Consider the following 22,140-nt stretch of genomic DNA (forward strand, 5'->3'; position numbering starts at 1 on the left):
CCTTTTAATGTTTACGATCTGCGAGGGGTCTCAGCGTCTGTCTTTGCACCAGAGTCTGACTGCCCTGACGGTCACCTGAAGTGCTTGAAATGATGGTCTGATACATTAACTTTAAAGCAACGCTTCAAATGCTTAACAGAATCTATTTAACAGGCAGACGGTCAAGGCAGACGGGGCCCCGAAGGACTAGAAGTTAGCGCAGCAAAGGTGAGGGGAGAGAGCTGACTGAGGGTTTGGGCAGACGAAGCTGCAAGCAGACTGGGGCCTGGACCAGGAGGCATGTAGTTTGGGAGGCTGGTGCACAGCAGGCAGGCAGCACGCATCTGTCAGGGCTGCAGGGCTGGACGTGCAGATGTAATGCCCCGTGTGCCACGGACCGTCGCTGGGGTAAGGAAAGGAGTGATATGATCAGATTCGAGAAGGAACTAGAGCTCTGAGGGAAAGTGTAATGAAGGGAGGGCAGACAGCTGAGTGCTGAATCTTGTGCAAGGCCCGTTTCTATGCAGAGGATTTCAGGACAGAAGAGGACTTCGGAGAGGAGCGTGAGAGCAGCATCCCGGAAACCAGAGATGAGGCTTTCAGGGGACTGAGACGTGGGAGAAGCCACTGCTTCAATGAGTGCAAGTTCCACTGGCAACTTGAGGGAACAGTGTTGAGGCGAGAGGGATAAATAGCTCACCAGATCACAGGGTGACTTCAGTGGCAGAGCTGGGATCCAGGCTCACGGTCACATCTCCTTCACAGCAGGCCCACTGCAATAGTGTCTGTGTGTGTGTGTATACGCATGCGTGTGTGTGTGTGTAAGTGCACACATGCATGCCGTGTATGTGTTTTAAGATACACACAGGGAAGATCATTTTTTGCTGGGGTAGGGGAAGCTGGCCACTCCTGAAGATCCCATGTAAGTGCTTCACATGATTAGAGAAAGAACATTCTACTTGTTCCATTTTATTTGTAACATCATTTCATTTTGCTCCGTTTCCCTTTTATCCTCTCCCATATCTATTAATCTTCCTATTGTCTGGTTTCTTTTCTTGTTAACGAAGGGCTGGAAAACATTTTCTGTAAAGAGCCAGAGAGTAAATATTTTAAGCTTCGTGGGTCAAGAAACACAATCAATTCTATTATGCAGGTATGTATACGCTAAGAGTGGGACAGCATTTCCAACTACTTCTCATTGATGAAGTTTAAAATACGGTAATAATAATTTAGTACAATTTTTGTTGTTTTGTTGTCACAATACAAGCCAACTAAAGAAAGGAATGGAATTCTTTTGGGGGGGGAGTCACATTTCACTTAATCGATTTTCAAAGTTAGTGTCCTTCATCCTCAGATCAGCTGCCCATGTTCGTCTGTAAACACCACTCCGAGCTTGTAAACCGTACAACAAGAGAGGCAGGGGTTGGGCTGGACCGGGCTTGCAGGGCACCTCCTGCTCTGACCAGTCGCCTCACCGCCTGCCCGACGAGTCCTCAACCTGGTGCGTTTCCAGCTGCAGCCACAGCAAGGAGTGTCTGGCTTCCCAGTGCTACCTGTGGTGGCTTCACGTCCAACGCTTCTCTCCTCTTCCTCATTGTTCCCCTTTTGCCCTTAACGGAAAGCACTCGTTCCTGGTCCATGATGTGTACCAAGCGGGCGATTTGGATTTTATGTCCAATGGGGTGATTCTAGGGCCTCAGAAGAGCCCTGTCCCTCAACAACGAAACTGGCTGAAGGATGAAATTTCTTTAATTTCAAAATGAAGTATGACTCTCAATAGGCAAAGGCACCTGGGGAGGAGAATACACTGACTTGAGATCCTGGCACAGGATCCGAAGGCACAGTTAAATGTCCAACCGTTTTTTCAGCACGAGGTTTGTTTTGGAAGCAGAATTGATAGATGCTGGGATAGGATGAAGACCTATCACGGAGTAGAGGAAAGAAACACAGAGGAAAGGCGGCCTGTCCATTTTGCACTTCACTGTCATCTGGCAAACGCAGGTTCAGGATTTACTCTGCACCACACACTGAGGAAAGAGTGTCCTGGTGCAGCCACACCCCTGCTTCCAGCTCCTCGTAATGTGCTTCAGGGGAGCTGCAGTCCATAAAATCTATCTTGGAAGCCACCATAGAGAACAGGAAATGCACATCCTTCTTTCATAAATGAGAACGCTGAGAGGCAGGGAGGTTGATGCTAATTTTCTTGGTAAGTGTTGACACGCTATTTAAAGTGACGGTTCTGAGTACTAGAGAAACTGTGGCCTTCCAGCACTTCTGGGAAAAAAAGGGGCAGCTTCTAGGAACTTTCAACTTCAGTTTGGGCTTACGCAGGCGGTTTAAAGATTCATGGGCACAGAAAGGCATCTCTGAGTCAGAGACGCAGTGAGGATTTCCAGCACTTATCGTGGCGACCGGCCAGGTCCCCAGTTGACTCACTTGGAGGATGCTGAGAGGCCCAAGTCCCAGAAGTGAGTTCATTTTGTAGAGTCCCATGATGAGAGCCCAAGAACTGGTCAGATGAGAGCCAAGACCTTCCTGCTTTTGCCCATCAGACAACCCACAGAGTGAAATGAATATGGGATTAGGAATCAGCTGGAGGTGGGTCTGAATTTCAGCTCTGTACAAGTGGCCTTAGGCAATTCAGCTGGGCTCTCAGGCTCAGCTTCCTCCTATGCAAGGCAGGGGATTAATACCTACTCCAGGATATTGTGGTGAAGATTGAGTAGGCTTGGACTCTGGGAGGGCTCACGCCAAGGCATACTTCCCAGAACTTCTGCTGCCAGTGTGCTTGTCCCGGAACTGAGCCACAGCCACACCCCGCCTCTGCAGGAGACCCTCCAACACTAGCAGGTCGCAGTGAAGGAGGTTGGGTATTTCTCACGAAGTGCCATTGATCCCTATTAAAAATATGTTTGTAGTGCTCCATGGCTGCATGGAGAGTCCAAGAACTGCTAAAAACTGACGCCATGTGGCTAAGAGCGCCTTGGTGCTCCGGCCGGGTGTCAGGCCTGAGCCTCTGAGGTAGGAGAGCCGAGTTCAGGACGTTGGTCCACCAGAGACCTCCTGGTTCCATATAATATCAAATGGCAAAAGCTCTCCCAGAGATCTCCATCGCAATGCTAACACCCAGCTCTACTCAACAACCAGCAAGCTGCACTGCTGGACACCCCATGCCAAACAAATAGCAAGACAGGAAAACAACCCCACCCATTAGCAAAGAGGCTGCCAAAATCATAATAAGGTCACAGACACCCCAAAACACACCACCCGACGTGGTCCTGCCCACCAGAAAGACAAGATCCAGCCTCATCCACCAGAACACAGGCACCAATTCCCTCCACCAGGAAGCCTACACAACCCACTGAACCAACCTTACCCACTGGGGGCAGACACCAAAAACAACAGGAACTACAAACCTGCAGCCTGTGAAAAGGAGACCCCAAATGCAGTAAGTTAAGTAAGTAAGGAGAAGACAGAGAAATACACAGCATATGAAGGAGCAAAGTAAAAACCCACCAGACCAAACAAATGAAGAGGAAATAGGCAGTTTACCTGAAAAAGAACTCAGAGTAATGATAGTAAGGATGATCCAAAATCTTGGAAATAGAATAGAAAAAATACAAGAAACGTTTAACAAGGACCTAGAAGAACTAAAGAGCAAACAAACAATGATGAAAAACACAATAAATGAAATTTAAAATTCTCTAGAAGGAATCAATAGCAGAATAACTGAGGCAGAAGAACGGATAAGTCACCTGGAAGATAAAATAGTGGAAATAACTACCGCAGAGCAGAATAAAGAAAAAAGAATGAAAAGAATTGAGGACAGTCTCAGAGACTTCTGGGACAACATTAAATGTGCCAACATTAGAATTATAGGGGTCCCAGAAGAAAAAGAGAAAAAGAAACAGACTGAGAAAATATAAGAAGAGATTATAGTTGAAAACTTCCCTAATATGGGAAAGGAAATAGTCAGTCAAGTCCAGGAAGTGCAGAGAGTCCCATACAGGATAAATCCAAGGAGAAACATGCCAAGACACATATTAATCAAACTATCAAAAATTAAATACAAAGAAAAAATATTAAAAGCAGCAAGGGAAAAGCAACAAATAACATACAAGGGAATCCCCATAATGTTAACAGCTGATCTTTCAGCAGAAACTCTGCAAGCCAGAAGGGACTGGCAGGACACATTTAAAGTGATGAAAGGGAAAACCTACAACCAAGATTACTCTACCCAGCAAAGATCTCTTTCAGATTCAACGGAGAAATTAAAACCTTTACAGACAAACAAAGCTAAGAGAATTCAACATCACCAAACCAGCCTTACAACAAATGCTAAAGGAACTTCTCTAAGCAGAAAACACAAGAGAAGGAAAAGACTTACAATAACAAACCAAAAACAATTAAGAAAATGGTAATAGGAACATACATATCGAAAACTACCTTAAATGTAAACGGATTAAATGCTCCAACCAAAAGACATAGACTGGCTGTATGGGTACAAAAACAAGATCTGTATATATGCTGTCTACAAGACATCAATTTCAGACCCAGGGACACCTACAGACTGAAAGTGATGGGATGGAAAAAGATATTCCATGCAAATGGAAATTTAAAAAAACCTGGAGGAGCAATTCTCCTATCAGACAAAATAGACTTTAACATAAAGACTATTACAAGAGACAAAGAAGGACACTACATAATGATCAAGGGATCAATCCTAGAAGAAGATATAACGATTGTAAATATTTACGCACCCAACACAGAAGCACCTCAATACATAAGGCAAATGCTAACAGCCATAAAAGGGGAAATCGACAGTAACACATTCATAGTAGGGGACTTTAACACCCCACTTTCACCAATAGAGAGATCATCCAAGATGAAAATCAATAAGGAAACACAAGCTTTAAATGACACATTAAAGAAGATGGACTTAACTGATATTTATAGGACATTCCATCCAAAAACAACAGAATACACTTTCTTCTCAGGGGCTCATGGAACATTCTCTAGGATAGACCATATCTTGGGTCAAAAATCAAGCCCAGGTAAATTTAAGAAAATTGAAATTGTATCAAGTATCTTTTCCAACCACAATGCTATGAGACTAGATATCAATTACAGGGAAAAATCTGTAAGAACTACAAACACATGGAGGCTAAACAATACACTACTAAATAACCAAGAGATCACTGAAGAAATCAAAGAGGAAATCAAAAGACACCTAAAAACAAATGACAATGAAAACGCAATGACCCAAAACCTATGGGATGTAGCAAAAGCAGTTCTAAGAGGGAAGTTTACAGCAATACAAACCTATCTCAATAAACAACCTAAACTTACACCTAAAGCAGTTAGAGAAAGAAGAACAAAAAAACCCCAAAGTTAGCAGAATGAATGAAATCATAATGATCACATCAGAAATAAATGAAAAAGAAATGAAAGAAACAACAGCCAAGATCAATAAAACTAAAAGCTGGTTCTTTGAGAAGATAAACAAAATTGATAAACCGTTAGCCAGACTCATCAAGAACAAAAGGGAGAAGACACAAACCAACAGAATTAGAAATGAAAAAGGAGAAGTAACAACTGACCCTGCAGAAATACAAAGGATCATGAGAGATTACTACAAGTAACTATATGCCAATAAAATGGACAATCTGGAAGAAATGGACAAATTCTTAGAAAAGCACAACCTTCCAAGACTGAACCAGGGAGAAACAGAAAATATAAACAGACCAATCACAAGAACTGAAATTGAAACTGTGATTAAAAATCTTCCAACAAACAAAAGCCCAGGACCAGATGGCTTCACAGGCGAATTCTATCAAACATTTAGAGAAGAGCTAACACCTATCCTTCTCAAACTCTTCCAAAATATAGCAGAGGGAGGAACACTCCCAAACTCATTCTACGAGGCCACCTTCACCCTGATACGAAAACCAGACAAAGATGTCACTAAGAAAGAAAACTGCAGGCCACTATCTCTGATGAACATAGATGCAAAGATGCTCAACAAAATACTAACAAACAGAATCCAACAGCACATTAAAAGGATCATACACCATGATCAAGTGAGATTTATTCCAAGAATGCAAGGATTCGTCAATATATGCAAATCAATCAATGTGATAAACCATATTAATAAACTGAAGGAGAAAAACCTTATGATCATCTCAATAGATGCAGAAAAAGCTTCTGACATAATTCAATACCCATTTATGATAAAAACCCTCCAGAAAGTAGCCATAGAGGGAACTTACCTCAACCTAATAAAGGCCATATATGACAAACCCACAGGCAACATCATTCACAATGGTGAAAAACTGAAAGCATTTCCACTAAGATCAGGAACAAGACAACGTTGTCCACTCTCACCACTATTATCCAACATACTTTTGGAAGTTTTAGCCACAGCAATCAGAGCAGAAAAAAAATCAAAGGAATCCAAATCAGAAAAGAAGAAGTAAAACTGTCACTGTGTGCAGATTACATGATACTATACATAGAGAATCCTAAAGATGCTACCAGAAAACTACTAGAGCTAATCAATGAATTGGGTAAAGTAGCAGGATACAAAATTAATGCACAGAAATCTCTGGCATTCCTATACACTAATGATGAAAAATCTGAAAGTGAAATCAAGAAAACACTCCCATTTACCATTGCAACAAAAAGAATAAAATATCTAGGAATAAACCTACCTAAGGAGACAAAAGACCTGTATACAGAAAATTATAAGACACTGATGAACAAAATTAAAGATGATACGAATAGATGGAGAGATATACCATGTTCTTGGATTGGAAGAATTAACATTGTGAAAATGCCTCTACTACCCTAAGCAATCTACAGATTCAATACAATCCCTATCGAACTACCAGTGGCATTTTTCACAGAACTAGAACAAAAAATTTCACAATTTGTATGGAAACACAAAAGATCGCGAATAGCCAAAGCAGTCTTGAGAAAGAAAAATGGAGCTGGAGGAATCAGGCTCCCGAACTTCAGAGTATACTACAAAGCTACAGTAATCAAGACAGTATGGTACTGGCACAAAAACAGAAAATAGAAACACACATATGGTCACCTTATCTTTGATAAAGGAGGCAAGAATATACAATGGAGAGAAGACAGCCTCTTCAATAAGTGGTGCTGGGAAAACAGGACAGTTGCATGTAAAATAATGAAATTAGAACACTCCCTAACACCATACACAAAAATAAACTCAAAATGGATTAAAGACCCAAATGTAAAGCCAGACACTATAAAACTCTTAGAGGAAAACAGGCAGAACACTATGACATAAAGCACAGCAAGATCCTTTTTGACCCACCTCCTAGAGAAATGGAACTAAACACAAAAATAAACATGTGTGATCTAATGAAACTTCAAAGCTTTTGCACAGCAAAGGAGAACATAAACAAGATGAAAAGAACCCTCAGAATGCAAGGGTTGCAAACGAAGCAACTGACAAAGGATTAATCTCCAAAATTTACAAGCAGCACATGCAGCTCAATATCAAAAAAACAAACAACCCAATCCAAAAATGGGCAGAAGACCTAAATAGACATTTCTCTAAGGAAGATATACAGGTTGCCAACAAACACATGAAAGGATGCTCAACATCACTAATCATTAGAGAAATGCTAGTCAAAGCTACAATGAGGTATCACCTCACACTGGTCAGAATGGCCATCGTCCAAAAAATCTAGAAACAATAAATGCTGGAGAGGGTGTGGAGAAAAGGGAACCCTCTTGTACTGTTGGTGGGAATGTAAATTGATACAGCCACTATGGAGAACAGTATGGAGGTTCCTTAAAAAACTAAAAATAGAACTACCATACAACCCAGCAATCCCACTACTGGGCATATACCCTGAGAAAACCATAATTCAAAAAGCGTCATGTACCACCATGTTCATTGCAGCTCCATTTAGAATAGCCAGGACATGGAAGCAACCTGGGTGTCCATCGACAGATGAATGGATAAAGAAGATGTGGCATATATATACAATGGAATATTAGCCATAGAAAGAAACAAAAGTGAGTTATTTGTAGTGAGGTGGATGGACCTAGAGTCTGTCATACAGAGTGAGGTAAGTCAGAAAGAGAAAAACAAATACCATAAGCTAACACATATATATGGACTCTAAAAAAAAACAAAAAAGGTTCTGAAGAGCCTAGGGGAAGGACAGGAATAAAGCCGCAGAGGCAGAGAATGGACTTGAGGACATGGAGAGGGGGAAGGGTAAGCTGGGACGAAGTGAGAGACTGGCATGGACATGCATACACTACCAAATGTAAAATAGGTAGCTAGTGGGAAGCAGCCACATAGCACAGGGAGATTAGTTCAGTGCTTTGTGTCCACCTAGAGCCGTGGGATAGGGAAGGTGGGAGGGAGACTCAAGAGGGGAGGGGATAAGGAGATATATGTGTACGTATAGCTGATTCACTTTGTTATACAGCAGAAACTAACACACCATTGTAAAGTAGTTATACTCCACTAAGATGTTAAAAAAATAGATTGGGTGGGCTTATGGAGTCTAGTACAGAGGCTGGCACATAATAGTCAACAAAATAGAATTACTAATGCTCAACATACTTGCTCTCTTATAAACAGACTGATATTTATAAGCCCAACTTTCTATCAGTCAGGAAAAGGATAGAGAGAGGGAACATTCAGGAAGTACTTAAGACATCAGGGTATTAGTACTTTCTTAGCATAATTATAGCCTTCATAAATGTCCTGGAGTCTCCCCATGCCCAAGGGAGTGACAGACATCAACCATGGTCCGTGTTCACCTCAGCACCACTTCCAGATCCTCTCAGTCCACTGCTCACACCAGCCACGACTGAGCTGACCAAGTTCAGTGCAGGCTTTCCCCGCCTCACTAGGTGCATCTCAACAGTATTTCACCGAGCTGCACTGCCCGTTCTTGCTTTCTACCCCGGCCTTACGTGACTAGAGCAGAGGACAGCCTAGAAGCCCCCTGAACACCCACACATGTGCCACCTGGCAGTACGGAGGAGTTAACACTCACAGAACTGCCCCGGTCCAGTAAGGCACGGGAGACTATGCTGCATGCTTCTTGCCCCTATGATCCTCCCATGGGGAGAGCCCTCATGACGCTTCTGAGGAGGTCACACCAAGTTCGGTACAAATGGTGGCAACTCCGAATCACACCCTTGTACTGGCTCTCCCTCCTTCCCTGTCCTTTGTGCCTGCCCCCTGGGTCACACTCTTAAATTCACTACCTGCACACAAGCCTCTGTGTCAGGTTCTGCTTTCAGGGGAATGCAAGCTGACATTACCTATTTCCATGGTTATCTAGAATAATAGGTTCGTGAAGTTGAAAGGGACATGAAACAGAGTTTACTTCAAGGATGAGAAATAAATGGCTGGGTGCTGCTCTCTCGCCCCACTCCTGTGACAAAGATCACTAACTTAGTGGGATACTCCTTCCCAAGGAGCCCAAACCCAGCTTCAAAATTCTTCTCCACACTGCTTCAGGTAGCCTCCATCAATTAACTGAAACTGATGCTTGAGATAGGATTCATTTGCTACCTTGGTCCTGCAGACTCAGCCAGGGCAGATCTCAGTTCTGCCACGTATTAGTTATGTAGCCTTGAAATACCTTTCCTAACTTTTGTGGATTTCACTTGTCTCATCTATACAATGGACATCATAATTTCTTTTCACAGTGTTGTAAAGAATTTTTATTTCTTTAATATTTAATAACATAATATACGGAAGCACCTAAGAATACATTTGACACATATTCGATACTCAATAAATATAATTCTGCTCTTCCTTGCTTTTATTTTAAAATACAATGAGCAGGGAAGTACAGACACAGTGACGCACTGTGTAAACTTGGCAAGTAAACCCCTTCTCCATATTTTACAGCTGTAAAAAGTACATAATAATTTATACATCATTCCTCATTGTAGCGAGAATACAATGAAATAATGAATAGACCACAGTACTGCTTCCAGTAATAATATTAGTATTATTACAAACATTACATTAGTAATGATATAATTACTTATATTGGTGTTTATTTCAAGTGAAGAATTCTAAGGCTAGTGAGTGTATAAAGCATGTCTTTTCACTCTATATTTTTGATGCTTTGACTTCTGGGGACCTGCTGACACTGAAGGGACTGCCTCTCTCTGGGGTAGCCAATTCCTAGAGATAACAGACAGCTCACCTGCAAGCATAACTCTCATGTGCAAACCAATTACTCGAGCCCACAGCTCTAACCACCTCTTTTATCTTGGATTCTCACAATCTGGGTGACTATCCCCCTGCCCTAATCACTCCAGGGACAGGCACCAGACAACTAGCAACAGCCCCGACGCCCCGGAGCCTGCTGAAATCATTCTAACTAGCCAATCCTAAGCATGCTTGCCCTGCCTTGCTGTTGTTTCCTCTGAAACCACAATAAACTGTCTTCCTCATGCTTTTCCCTTGCTCTCTCTACCTCTGACCAGTGCTGGTTGCTTCCCTGTGTGCCCACCCCCCCACACACCGGTGTGGTATTATTCACCACACCTGAATAATACTAAAACCAACCCACATTTTAAAACAAGGAGGCTAAGAGATCAATGTCACCTACCAGATTAAAGGCAGAACCCTCAGTCCCTGCTCTGTCACACTATGTTGCCTCCTATCTGGGGCATCAGGCAATCCTGACCATCTATAGGAAGACAAGCCCCAGTGCTGACCAAGGAATTCACCAAAGCACCTTGGTGGGAAGGTGAAGGAAGTTCAGTAAGTCTTAGGGTGATCTCCCAGCCTGGTCAGTCCCAGTGATGGAGGGAGGGACTGGAGCCCTGACTACAGAAATCTGGAATTGCTGTAGCTCAGCAGAATCAAAGATTTATTCTTTGTTTTTGGCTGTGTTGGGTCTTTGTTGCTGTGCACGGGCTTTTCTCTAGTTGCGGTGAGCGGGGCTGTGCTGGCTTCTCATCGAGATGGCTTCTCTTGTTGCGGAGCACGGGCTCTAGGCCTGTGGGCTCAGTAGTTGTGGCTCACGGGCTCTAGAGCGCAGCCTCGGTAGTTGTGGCACACGGGCTTAGCTGCTCCGTGGCATGTGGGATCTTCCTGGACCAGCGCTCGAACCTGTGTCTCCTGCATTGGCAGGCGGATTCTTAACCACTACGCCACCAGGGAAGTCCCCAAAGATTTATTCTTAAATGTCACAACGAATGATTAATCAGAATACAAACATTACTGCTGATGTCACGGCTAAAAGGGGGTATACGTGATAAAATGGTGACAGGTCATCAACCTGCTCATTTCTGAATTCGTAGATCCTTCCTCTAAACCCAAATCAAGATCCTGAACAATTCTGCCATCACTTTTCTTCTTTTTGATGTTTGGGCTTGATGCTGTTTACAATCACTTACATCTCTAAATATCTATACTTTTTACATTATTTTACAAAAATAAATCCCAGTGAGTTCCCTTTTTATCCATCAACTGCACAAGAAATGTACTAGAAAAAAAAAAACAGTCAGCAACAAAGGACAACCATATGCCAAATTATAAGAACTAGCAAACAGAGGCTGACAGGTCAGTGATTTGTAAGAAAAAATATGAAAAATGATCAAACTATAATATGAGTAAAGAATATCAGACTTTTATGAAAATGGAAATTCAGACCCGAAATAGGTCTGAGAGATCATGAAATACAAAAATCTTTATTTTATGAACAAGGACACAATTTCAGAGTGGTTCAATCATTTGCTTTAAGAGGAAGCAGCTAATAAATGAGAAAGATACTAATGACTGAAAGTCTAGAGATCTGAACCCACCTTATCATAGCTACATATCATAGGCAACATGGATTATCTGGGGAAAAAAATATAAAAATCCCAATAGTTTACAACTTTATTTTCAGCTGTGTAAGCCCAAGAGAGGATCAATACTTCACAGAATATTTGGTATGATGATTAAAAAAATTAAAATGTAGAAACGAGATTTCTGAAGTCAAAATTCATGATCAAAATTGTCTTAAAATGAACACTCACTTCCTCAAAGGGATTGACAATATTTAAAAATATGTATATATAAGTACAGATTTGTCACTAGGTTAGAAAAGACTTGAAATGACCAAATTAGAAAAGAGTATAATCAGTTCCTGGACTGGTGGACACATTTTTTTAAGTAAAAAAATATGCCTGCCCTCTGCTGACCACCTAGAACCCTACTTAGTGACATGTGGTTTCTACCCGAATGCACATAAACCAGAATATATTTAGAGGTTGGTCTATTTCTAGTCACACAAGTTTTGTTTCCTAAATAAGACTTCAGATTACCATTTTGGGTTGTTCCCAAAAATTCCAGCACTCCATATGGTTGAAGATGTGGTCCCATCTTCTTCACAAGACCTCGTGTGAACTGTGTACAGTACTGTCTTCAACCCTTTCGTTCCTATGCATTTTCCACGGTGAGAAGAAATGTAGGGCTTATGAGAAAGGCGGGAAATGAGAACGACAGGCATGTTCCAAAGTTGAGATTCTGAACTGCTTTCCAAATTTTTCAAATGTGAAAATTTCTTTAGTTTGCACAAACTGTTATAAATGATAGCACAGAACATATACATTCAGCTTATGGAGAGTCACACAGTATGGTAGTTATCCTAATTACAGCTCAAAAACCTACTACAGTAGATTTTTTAGCGCATCAAGAAGAATATTATAGTTGCAATTTTATCTCATTTAAAGAATGATTTGTAAAGCTACAGAAGTCTGGAAAGGGTCACTGGGGATGTATCACAATTATTTTCGATACGATATGAGAATAAACTTACCTGTTCATGAGTGATCGTATTGATTTTCTTTTCAGACACCTCTTCAGCTACATGTTTAATGGTCAATTTTACTTATATTAACCAAATCATTAGCCTCCCCCCAAATTTCTAGAATTTCTGTAACACGGATAATAACTTACACACCAGGAAATTAAGACAATGAATTACTAATACTTGGGTGGAATTACCTCGAGAATATAACACAAATAGGTAAAAAAGTACGTTACTTCACTTATTTTCATACTGCATTTGAAACCTTGGTTAAATGACGCAGTAATCAGGGCTACCAACTGTTCACTATAGCACAAGTTTGCACAGTATTAAAGGCATCTATTTTAATAGTTCATATCCTTTTTGAGAGGAAACTAGTTTTGGTGGCCATTATTCATGTAAAAGTTCAAATCCTTCCAATCATCTTTCAGAGAACTGTTGTATGCATTAATCTTATGAACCTAAATTAACCAAAAGACTCCGCAGTATTCTTCCCTCCAAAAACTTCCCTCCCCACTTTATTATTCACTGTTATATTATTAGTGAATAATAAATGTTTTTCGGGTATTTCTTACATTAAGAAACTGGTAGGTAGATAGGCAAGTAGATAGATAGACAGATATTAACAATGTACAAAAATCTAGAATAGCAGAGGAGAAATAGAGGTATTATTTATATTTCCAGGAGCAATTATTTTGTAATTTGCTCTTCTGATGCGTTTCCAATCTTTAGTTTACTTTTTAAAAAACTAATGTATTCACTTTTTTCCTGTGATAATTTTCCAAGTGAGGTTACTTTTTAAAGCCATATTTAAATTAATGATTGATCTACAATCAACTTGAGTTTCCTACATATAATGAGAGAGTGAAAGCGAATCCACTGAGTCTTTCATGTACCTGAAACTGTACTAAGCATTTAACACCATATCTCATTTACTCCCCAAGTCAAAACTGTGATATGTCTTATTATCCCCAATTTACTTAGGAGAAAACTGAGGCCCAGAGAAGTTAAGTAATTTATCTAAGATTATATAATTGGCTATGCTTGAATTCAAAGATTTGTTTGACTTCAGATATAACCAAATGCCTGACTTGACCATTTGAAAAATCAAACCAAATCAAAACAAATTCCTCAATAAAAGAATCACCTGCCTCTGAGTGGTTCTAATGCCTAAAACAGACTACAAACTATATGAGGTTAGTTGCACAGAAGTATTAGCTACACACCAGTTTTTTCATGTCACCCCATTATACATTTCTGCAAAAAGTATTATGTATATTAAAATTTTAAATATTGTTTTTAATGATCATGACCATCATACTCCGTTAAACATGTTCTTCTGGGTTAAACTATCATTAAATTATAAAATCGTTAGCAGCACTCAATTGAACAAAACAAATTAAATGCCTTGCACATTTTAATACATTATTAAATTTAAAAAGTCAAATTGGAATCGAATCCCGTAAGAAATGCATGGGATGGGGTGGTACGGCGCCTTGATTAAAGCAGTCTTGACAAACACAAACACTTTGAATCTTCACTTTCTTCTCTCCACCAAAGAGGTTTTTATACCTTGAGACAATGGTAACATTCAGTAAGGGTTGAAAGATTGGAAAAGAGAAGGGAGGATAGACTTCTTGGCACCCAAGCCCTTCTCAGGCATATCACTGTTAGATTAAAAGTTTATGATGTATAAACAAAAGTAGAGAGCCCAGAAGCAGACTACCTTCACATCATCCTCTGCCTGTCCTCCAAGGGATGTACAAATGCCATTTTTATTCCCTTTTTCTAAAGACTATTTTTACCCCTGCTAAGTCTCCATTTCCCATTACATTTTAATTGTTCAACCTTTCATAAAAAGATTTAAATATTAATACTTGAATGTGAAAAAGAACAGATACATGTATATGTACAACTGAACCACTTTGCTGTACACATGAAACTAACACAACATTGTTAATCAACTATACTCCAATGTAAAATAAAAAGTTAAAAAAAGATTTAAATATTAATACTCAAATGTGCTCCATCCATTGCATTTCACCATAGTGTCAACTTCTGGCATGTAGTTTGCACTTTCTGTATTTCCAGTCTTTCCTTCTGTTCCTCCAAGGCAAACTGATCTGCTCCCTCCATCCCTCAATATCATCCATCCTGGCTGGCCCATGCCTCCACTGTCATCCCACCACCCCAGCCTAGCACACAAGGGAAAGTCTTGTTCTCCCTGAAGACTGAGATCCAGCTCATCCTGCAAACACTGGGTCAACCACCACCTCCTCCCTGAAGTCTTCCCAGAACAACATGGAAACAGTGCTCTCTCCTTCCTTTCAGAAGTCCAGCAAGAACCAGTGGGTGTGTTTGTCGTCTTTATTGTTTAGTATGGTCAGTGTTCTGTAAACAGATGCCCTCCCTTTTCACCACAATGCATCCTAAACCCATGGAAGTTGGAAAGCAGACTGTTGTCAAGACCATTCACGTTTTCCACTGAGTTGGAAAGTGTATTGTTGTGATGTGGCATGGCACGTTTTCTAGGTACGATATTCCAATAACAAGGAGCGAAAATAAGCCACAGGTGAGGCCAACAGTGTCATAAAACCAAAACAATATAACACTTCTGTATCGCAACATATAATTTGGGGAAAAAAACCTATGGCTTAGGTCATAGAGTTTTAGGGCTGAAGTGGATCTTAGAGCCCCTCAGTTCACAGATGGGGACCCTAAGGCACAAAAAGGGTGAGAAACTTGCCCTGAATTTCAGAGCTGAGATAGGATGGGAACAGAACTCGAGCACAGCTCTGCTGACACACAGACCAAAGCTGTTTCTAGTATATTCTACTGCCCTGTTGTAAATGCCTATTAAAAGGGCATACTTTACACAGCAATTATTTAAGGAGACTTAATTTGCAATAAAGTGTTCAACTACCATAAAGAATAAAACTACTGAACCATAAATCTAAAACCAATATACTCCTCACAATAAACATGAAACAAACAATAACACAAATAAAAACCCCAGGGTGAGCTCCTGGAGAGTGGCGGCCACACCTTTGTCCACACGGTGCCCGGCCCCCTGGGGTCACTCCTATGCTGTGCAGGACCCCACAGGCCAGCACCAGTCTCCTCGGGCTCCACACGTGGCTGGGCCTTAGAGCCATAAAATGTATCCAGGGGAAATCTGAACACCTCTTCTTTCCCCCATAAATCTCCCAGTAGCAGGCAGACGTAATCCAAAAATTAATTGATCATTTAATTCAAAGATCAATTTGCAGCATCTAAATAATTTGAAGCCGTCACTAAAGGCCTTAGTTGAGAGGATTTAGAACTATCATTCTCTACCCAGCTTGAAGACTGGATTTTATGGGGAGTTTTGAAAACAACTTCCTTAGTCTTCACCAAATGAATCAGAATCTCAGGGATGGGATCTGAGTATCATTTTTTTAAAAAACTGATACACTTTAATTCTGATAATTCTGATACACTGGGAATTAAGAACCATTTGTTTGGAGAGTAGAAGTTTTGTCAGTTTGGTCCTTCCCCTTTTTCCTTTATGTTTCAACTTCAAGTGACAGAAACCCAACCTGCTTCGGCTAAAGGGGAATGTGCTCACATAACTAAAGTCAGGAGTGAAACTGGCCCCGGGAGTGATAGGAACCAGGGGTGTGATGCCCTCAGAACATTCCCCTTTGACCCCTCTACATATATATAATATATATATGTTTTGTATATATTCTATATATTACATAGAAAATATTATACCACACACACACACACACACACACACACACACACACACACTCATCTTACTGGTTCTGCTTCTCTCTAGAACCCTAATACACTATCCCTCTCATTAACACAAGGAATTCTCTCTGGAAATTCTCCCCTTTCTGGTCTATATCATCATTTTCTCTTTCTATAGGATCATTCCCATTTGTATTCAAACATGCTGTCATTTCTCTTATATAAATCTAAAAAAAAAACCCCAAACAACTTGCCCTTAATTGAATGTGCCCCACCAGGTACTGTCCCATTTCTGATTCCTTTCCCAACAAAACTTTTTGAAGATTATCTGCAGTCACTGCCTTCAATTTCACTCCTTCCATTTTCCACTAAGCCTCCTCCAAACAAGTTTTCAGCTCTACCACCCCAAGGAAACTTCTCCCGTTGAGATCAGCAACAGTTTCAATATCAATAAATTCAAGTCACCTCTTGGTCCTCACCTTACGTGTCAGCAGCATCTGACACAGTTCACCCGTCTGTCTTCCCGTCACTTGTGCGTTCTTCACCTGGACGCCACGCTCAAGGTCTTCCTCTACCTCACTAATTGGCCCTTCTCAGTCCTCTTCCGCCTAAATTCTGAAGGTGGGAGTGCCCGAGGCTCAGTCCTTGGCCCTCTGCTCTTTCATGTCCACACTCCCCCTCTCATCTCATCTGCTCACATGGCCTTCATTCTCTTATCTATATGCCGGTGACCTGCACATTTCTCTCTACAATCAGACATCTCTCCTGAACTTAAGACTCAGCTATCTGACTGCCCACAGATAACATTTATATGTCACATGAGATGCTGGTGAAGATGTGACAGCTGGGAGACTTGTCCTGACCTGGCAGCTATTTCTACTAACCTACCGGTCACGCTGTCCTTTCTACCAAGAAAAATCACGAAGGTACAACTGAAGAAAAAAATAATGTCCATGGATACAGCTGCCAAAGATAACACTACCACACGGTACCCCAGATACTGCACATTCACAGTGTCCAATAAAGTGGACTCAGCCCCTTAGCCCCAACCCTGTCCTCCTCAACAGTCTCTACCCTGTCAAGTGACCCAGGTACAGTCACTCAGACCAGCACCCTAAGGGTCATCTGTACACCCTCCCCTTCTCCTTCCTTCTGGCCACGTGCAATCCAATACCAAGTCCAGTAGTTTTTGCTCTAAGAATTTCTCTAACCCAGCCCCATCATCAACGCTTGCTTTTCTGTGGCTTAGTTCTATCCTGATTTCCTATCACACGGTGTAATGGAACTGCTGGATTATTTGTATCTTTCTATAGATTTTGGGGTTCCTTGAGGACAGAAACTTTCATCTCTGTAGGTAGCCAATACATCTTGGTTGAGTTGAACTGAAAAGAACACATGAAAGGGAAGACTCCTGAGTTAAGAACAGGGATTTGGGTGGGAAATCCATTTCTTTGCCTTGGTGATTATTGAGAAGTTCATATCAGTAGTCACAGCTGACCCTAGTAGCCTCAACTTTTCCTCCCAGTGCAAATCACAGCCGTAAGGTCCTGTGAAAGAAACAGGAGTGTGCACAATGACAAATATAGGTGTTAAGCAATATGGAATTAATAGAGTAGGAAAGTGTGAAATTTAAAGACTGGGACCTATTTGGACATGCCTTCCTAACTCAACTATAAACTCCTTGGAGGCAAAAATGGTACCTTATTCTGCTTTCTACTCAGGGTTTTCCATAGTGTAGGAGGTCAACAACTATTGACTGAATAGTGAACACCTGCTTTCCTTCAAGGGTCTGAGCAATGAAACTTTTTCAAACTCATCTGCCTGCCTCCAAAACTACTTCTATCTCCAGAGGTAAAATAACTTGTGAAAAGTCTTACCTCAAATAAGTAGCAGAGCTAGTATTTAAACTCCTCATCTCTCTGGTTCTCAAGCCCTAATCATTCTGCCATATTGCCAATCTGAAGTATTCTGAACAAAAATAAATGGTCAAATACCTCACTCTCTTCTATTTCATTTTTGTGCCAAGAGTTTCAGCTGACTTTTCTTGAGATGTCCTTCTTGTCTCTGCTCTGAGTTATGGGGACATGCTTCAATTTCCAAATGTCCTTATTCAATCTCATTCAAACAACTCTCTGCTCTAATTTTCAGATACAGTGTTTCTTTGAGTCTTCAGGAATGATATGGTTTTCATGGCCCTGAACTTACTCTGGGATTCAGGGTCTTGTGATCCTTCTATGTTGGGCCCTGAAACTATTCTTATACTTTATAAATGTTGAAGGGGAATTCCCAATACCTGGCTTAGCTCTGACTCAGGTGAAATCATAGGTCATGCCTTTCATAGTCAACACTGTATGTCAGGTTTCTCAGCATTTTGTGAACCAATCATGACTACAAAGAAAATCGTCCACAGCCTTTTTATTCCATATTATGATGAGCAATGATTCTCTAAGTCCTATTTTTAAATTATTAATGTATTACTTATTGGCTGCCTACAATGCACCAGAAACTTTTTTTTCTAGGTGCTAAGGACACAGAGATGAATGAAAAGCAGACTGATTCTCATACTAGTTGTTGACACACTGACTGAGGAGTGATGCATATTCACAAATAATTATGATACATTGTGAGGTGAATTCTGAGGTGCTGGGAGAGGCTGAGGAGGAGACAGTGAACTCTGCCTGGGAAAGATCTGGAAAGTCTCCAGAGAGGTGGAGCTTTTACACTGGGACTAAAAGAGCAGAAAGAAGGGTATGGTCATGGAGTCAGAAAGAGACTTGCTGTGTTTGAGAAGGGGTACCTTCTGTAGAGCTGAACTATATGTAGTTTGGGGGGTTAACTTGAGAATGTCAGTGTCCTGGTAGAATCACATCATTTCCTTAGTGATTATCTAGTCGGATTTCCTTATTTATAGATGAGAATACTGAGGCTCAGAGACAGTGAGAAATGTTATCATGCCATTTCTTCTTCTGGGGGAGTTTCATTTTTATTGCTGATTTCATAAATATCATGATCCTTGTTCTCTTTGAACAGGGAAACATATTGTAAGTATGTACATACTACGTACTTAGTATACTTAGTACATATTCTAACTGTAGCATCCTAATGAAAGTCTGGAAACAGCAGTTGGAAAAGGAAAGCACGTGCTGCTATGGATTCTTCTTCCCTTGATCCCACCAAGGCTTCAGAGACCCTGCTAAAAGCATGCTTTGGACGTAGCCAAAATTCTAGTCATTTTCTAAAGTCATCCTGTTACAGGGAGATCAGCTCAGTGCTTTGTGACCACCTAGAGGGGTGGGAGGGAGACGCAAGAGAGAGGGGATATGGGATATATGTATACATATAGCTGATTCATTTTGTTATACAGCAGAAACTAACACAACACTGTAAACCAATTACACTCCAATAAAGATGTTAAAAATGAATAAATAAATAAATAAATAAATAAATAAATAAAGTCATCCTCTGACAGACAGAAACAACACTCCTGCATGTTTCTTCCTTGTTTTTTCCTTTATTGATAATAATCAGTTCTAAGGAAGGGGGTGTATTTTAAAATAAATCTATGTATACCTTAAATACAGTTAGAAAACTGTCATTGTTCAAGTTGTTGACAAAGAATGATCAATTTTAACTGATTAAGTAACCTAGCATTATTCTGAATTTATTACCCAGGTCATGAGATGTCCTACAAATCTGAGTCACCCTAAAATACTTAAAGGCCCTCTTACCCTATCATAGAAACACAGTGCTTGAGACTCCAGTTATGTGTTCTTTTTTATAAGACAGTAACAATTTTTAAAGTCCAAAAACAGACATTATTTCAGCTTTTCGTTCTATTTGGCCAGAATTTCTTCTCAAATATGACTGTCTTAAAAGAGTACAAATATAGGGTTTCAAAGAGGGATTGAGTTATCTTAGTCCCACTAAAGTGGATTGAGAAAACGGACATGAATCAGTCACTTTGGCTTCTAGAAGAGGAAAGACTAGCCCTTTAAAAATATTATCGTTGCCTATAAAGTGGAAGGCAATTTTCATATATCTTCCAAGGCAATGTAATTAAGAACATCTGTACCTACCTACTCAACTTTATTAACTTATATTTGGGGCTAAAGAAACTGCTCTATAGTAGATCTCTAGTCAACACAGGGAAAAGCACAAGAACAAATAAAATATGTAGATGTTTCAGGAATAAGACTTTTGCTTGAACATTTTTGAGATCTATGTTTGTCTCAAGGTAAGGCAACCACTGTCCAAGAAGTTAACTACAATACTGCAGAATGCAAACATAAATCATAAAATGAAGAATGGCATTGCTAAGATGCAGTCTAGCAAGACTATTCTATTATAGATCCACCCTGTAAAAATGAAGCCCAGGTAGGGCCATTTTGTAAAAAAAAAAAAAAAAAAAAAGAAAGAAAAAGAAAAAGAAAACTAGAAGAGCTGATTAAATACAAAAGAATAAGTATCATAATCAGTGAAGAGATGAGAAATTAAGATTGGATCTTCATCAAATAACATGAGAACTATTTACATAACTGCTACCCAGAAATTTCATGGCAATGGCGCTTCCTCTATTTTATGTGATAGTTTATCTCTCTAGTAAAAAATATATTCAATCCTTGGCTAGGAAATTAACTGCTGAAGTTTTTCCCCTATTTTTGTTTAATTAAGTAGTTGAATACAATATTCAATATGGCACAAAGGAACCTGAATCTACTTGAGATGTAAAATGAGTAAAGTCTGAATAGCACAATAAGGCATTATCGTAGACCATCTGCAGACCCTTTAGTGCTTACTGCTGGGGCTTAAACAGCCTTGAGTCACATTGTTATTATGACTTTATTCCACGGTCCCTAGGAATACCGTAGGATTTGATCTTCTGTACCTTTCTTTTTTGGTTGAAACATCCCACCCAAGGAATAAGTTAGAAAAAACTGTGTAGTGGTTGTGTTATTTACAACCAAAAGACTCCATCCACCAATGGAGTGGGTTCCATCTCCAATGTCTCCCTGTACGGTAAATCTAGAGATTAAAATAAGAGGGGAAAGTTCTGTAAATACATATGGAGAATTTCAACATAGAAAGAAAACACTTATTTGAATCAATGCCTTTAGAAAAATAAAAATTTTAAAGACTTTACTTTTGGATTCCTTCCCTTAAAAAGTAAGAGCCACTTTAACTTCAAAATATGTCCTGTTTTTAGAATTGGGGTATTAAGCCATTATGCTATGTCCCACAAATGCATCAGAGTCACAAATGCTGTGGTCAGAAGTCTTTATCCTTCTTCAGTTGACTGGTGATTTCATATGTTCTAGGAATATTTTTATCTTTTGGCGTGATGCTCTATACCATATGGTATAACACACTGACAAGCAAAAAGGGTAGAACTAGTTTGAAATATATACACATATATACACACATATATTTATACATTTATATATTCACACACACATACACTGCATGCATAGTGAAAGAAGTTGCATGTATGCCTACAAAGAAATAAGGGCAAAGTTACACATCCTGCATACAGGACTGAGATTCTTTGTACATGTGAAAAACGTCATTAAAATCCAAAGCAAGATTGAAAGTTCACTATAGACCTGAA

At 40.2% G+C, this 22,140-nt stretch overlaps 1 protein-coding gene across 1 annotated transcript in view; it reads right to left on the reverse strand.

The window, feature by feature from the left end:
- The window catches only part of CYP7B1 (cytochrome P450 family 7 subfamily B member 1), a gene marked incomplete at both ends in the record, with an annotated part of 173,087 nt that overhangs the window by 141,499 nt on the left and 9,448 nt on the right, over positions 1–22,140 (reverse strand). The window lies entirely within an intron of this gene.

This window comes from Hyperoodon ampullatus, assembly GCF_949752795.1.
Source record: "Hyperoodon ampullatus genome assembly, chromosome: 17".
Taxonomy (NCBI): domain Eukaryota; kingdom Metazoa; phylum Chordata; class Mammalia; order Artiodactyla; family Ziphiidae; genus Hyperoodon; species Hyperoodon ampullatus.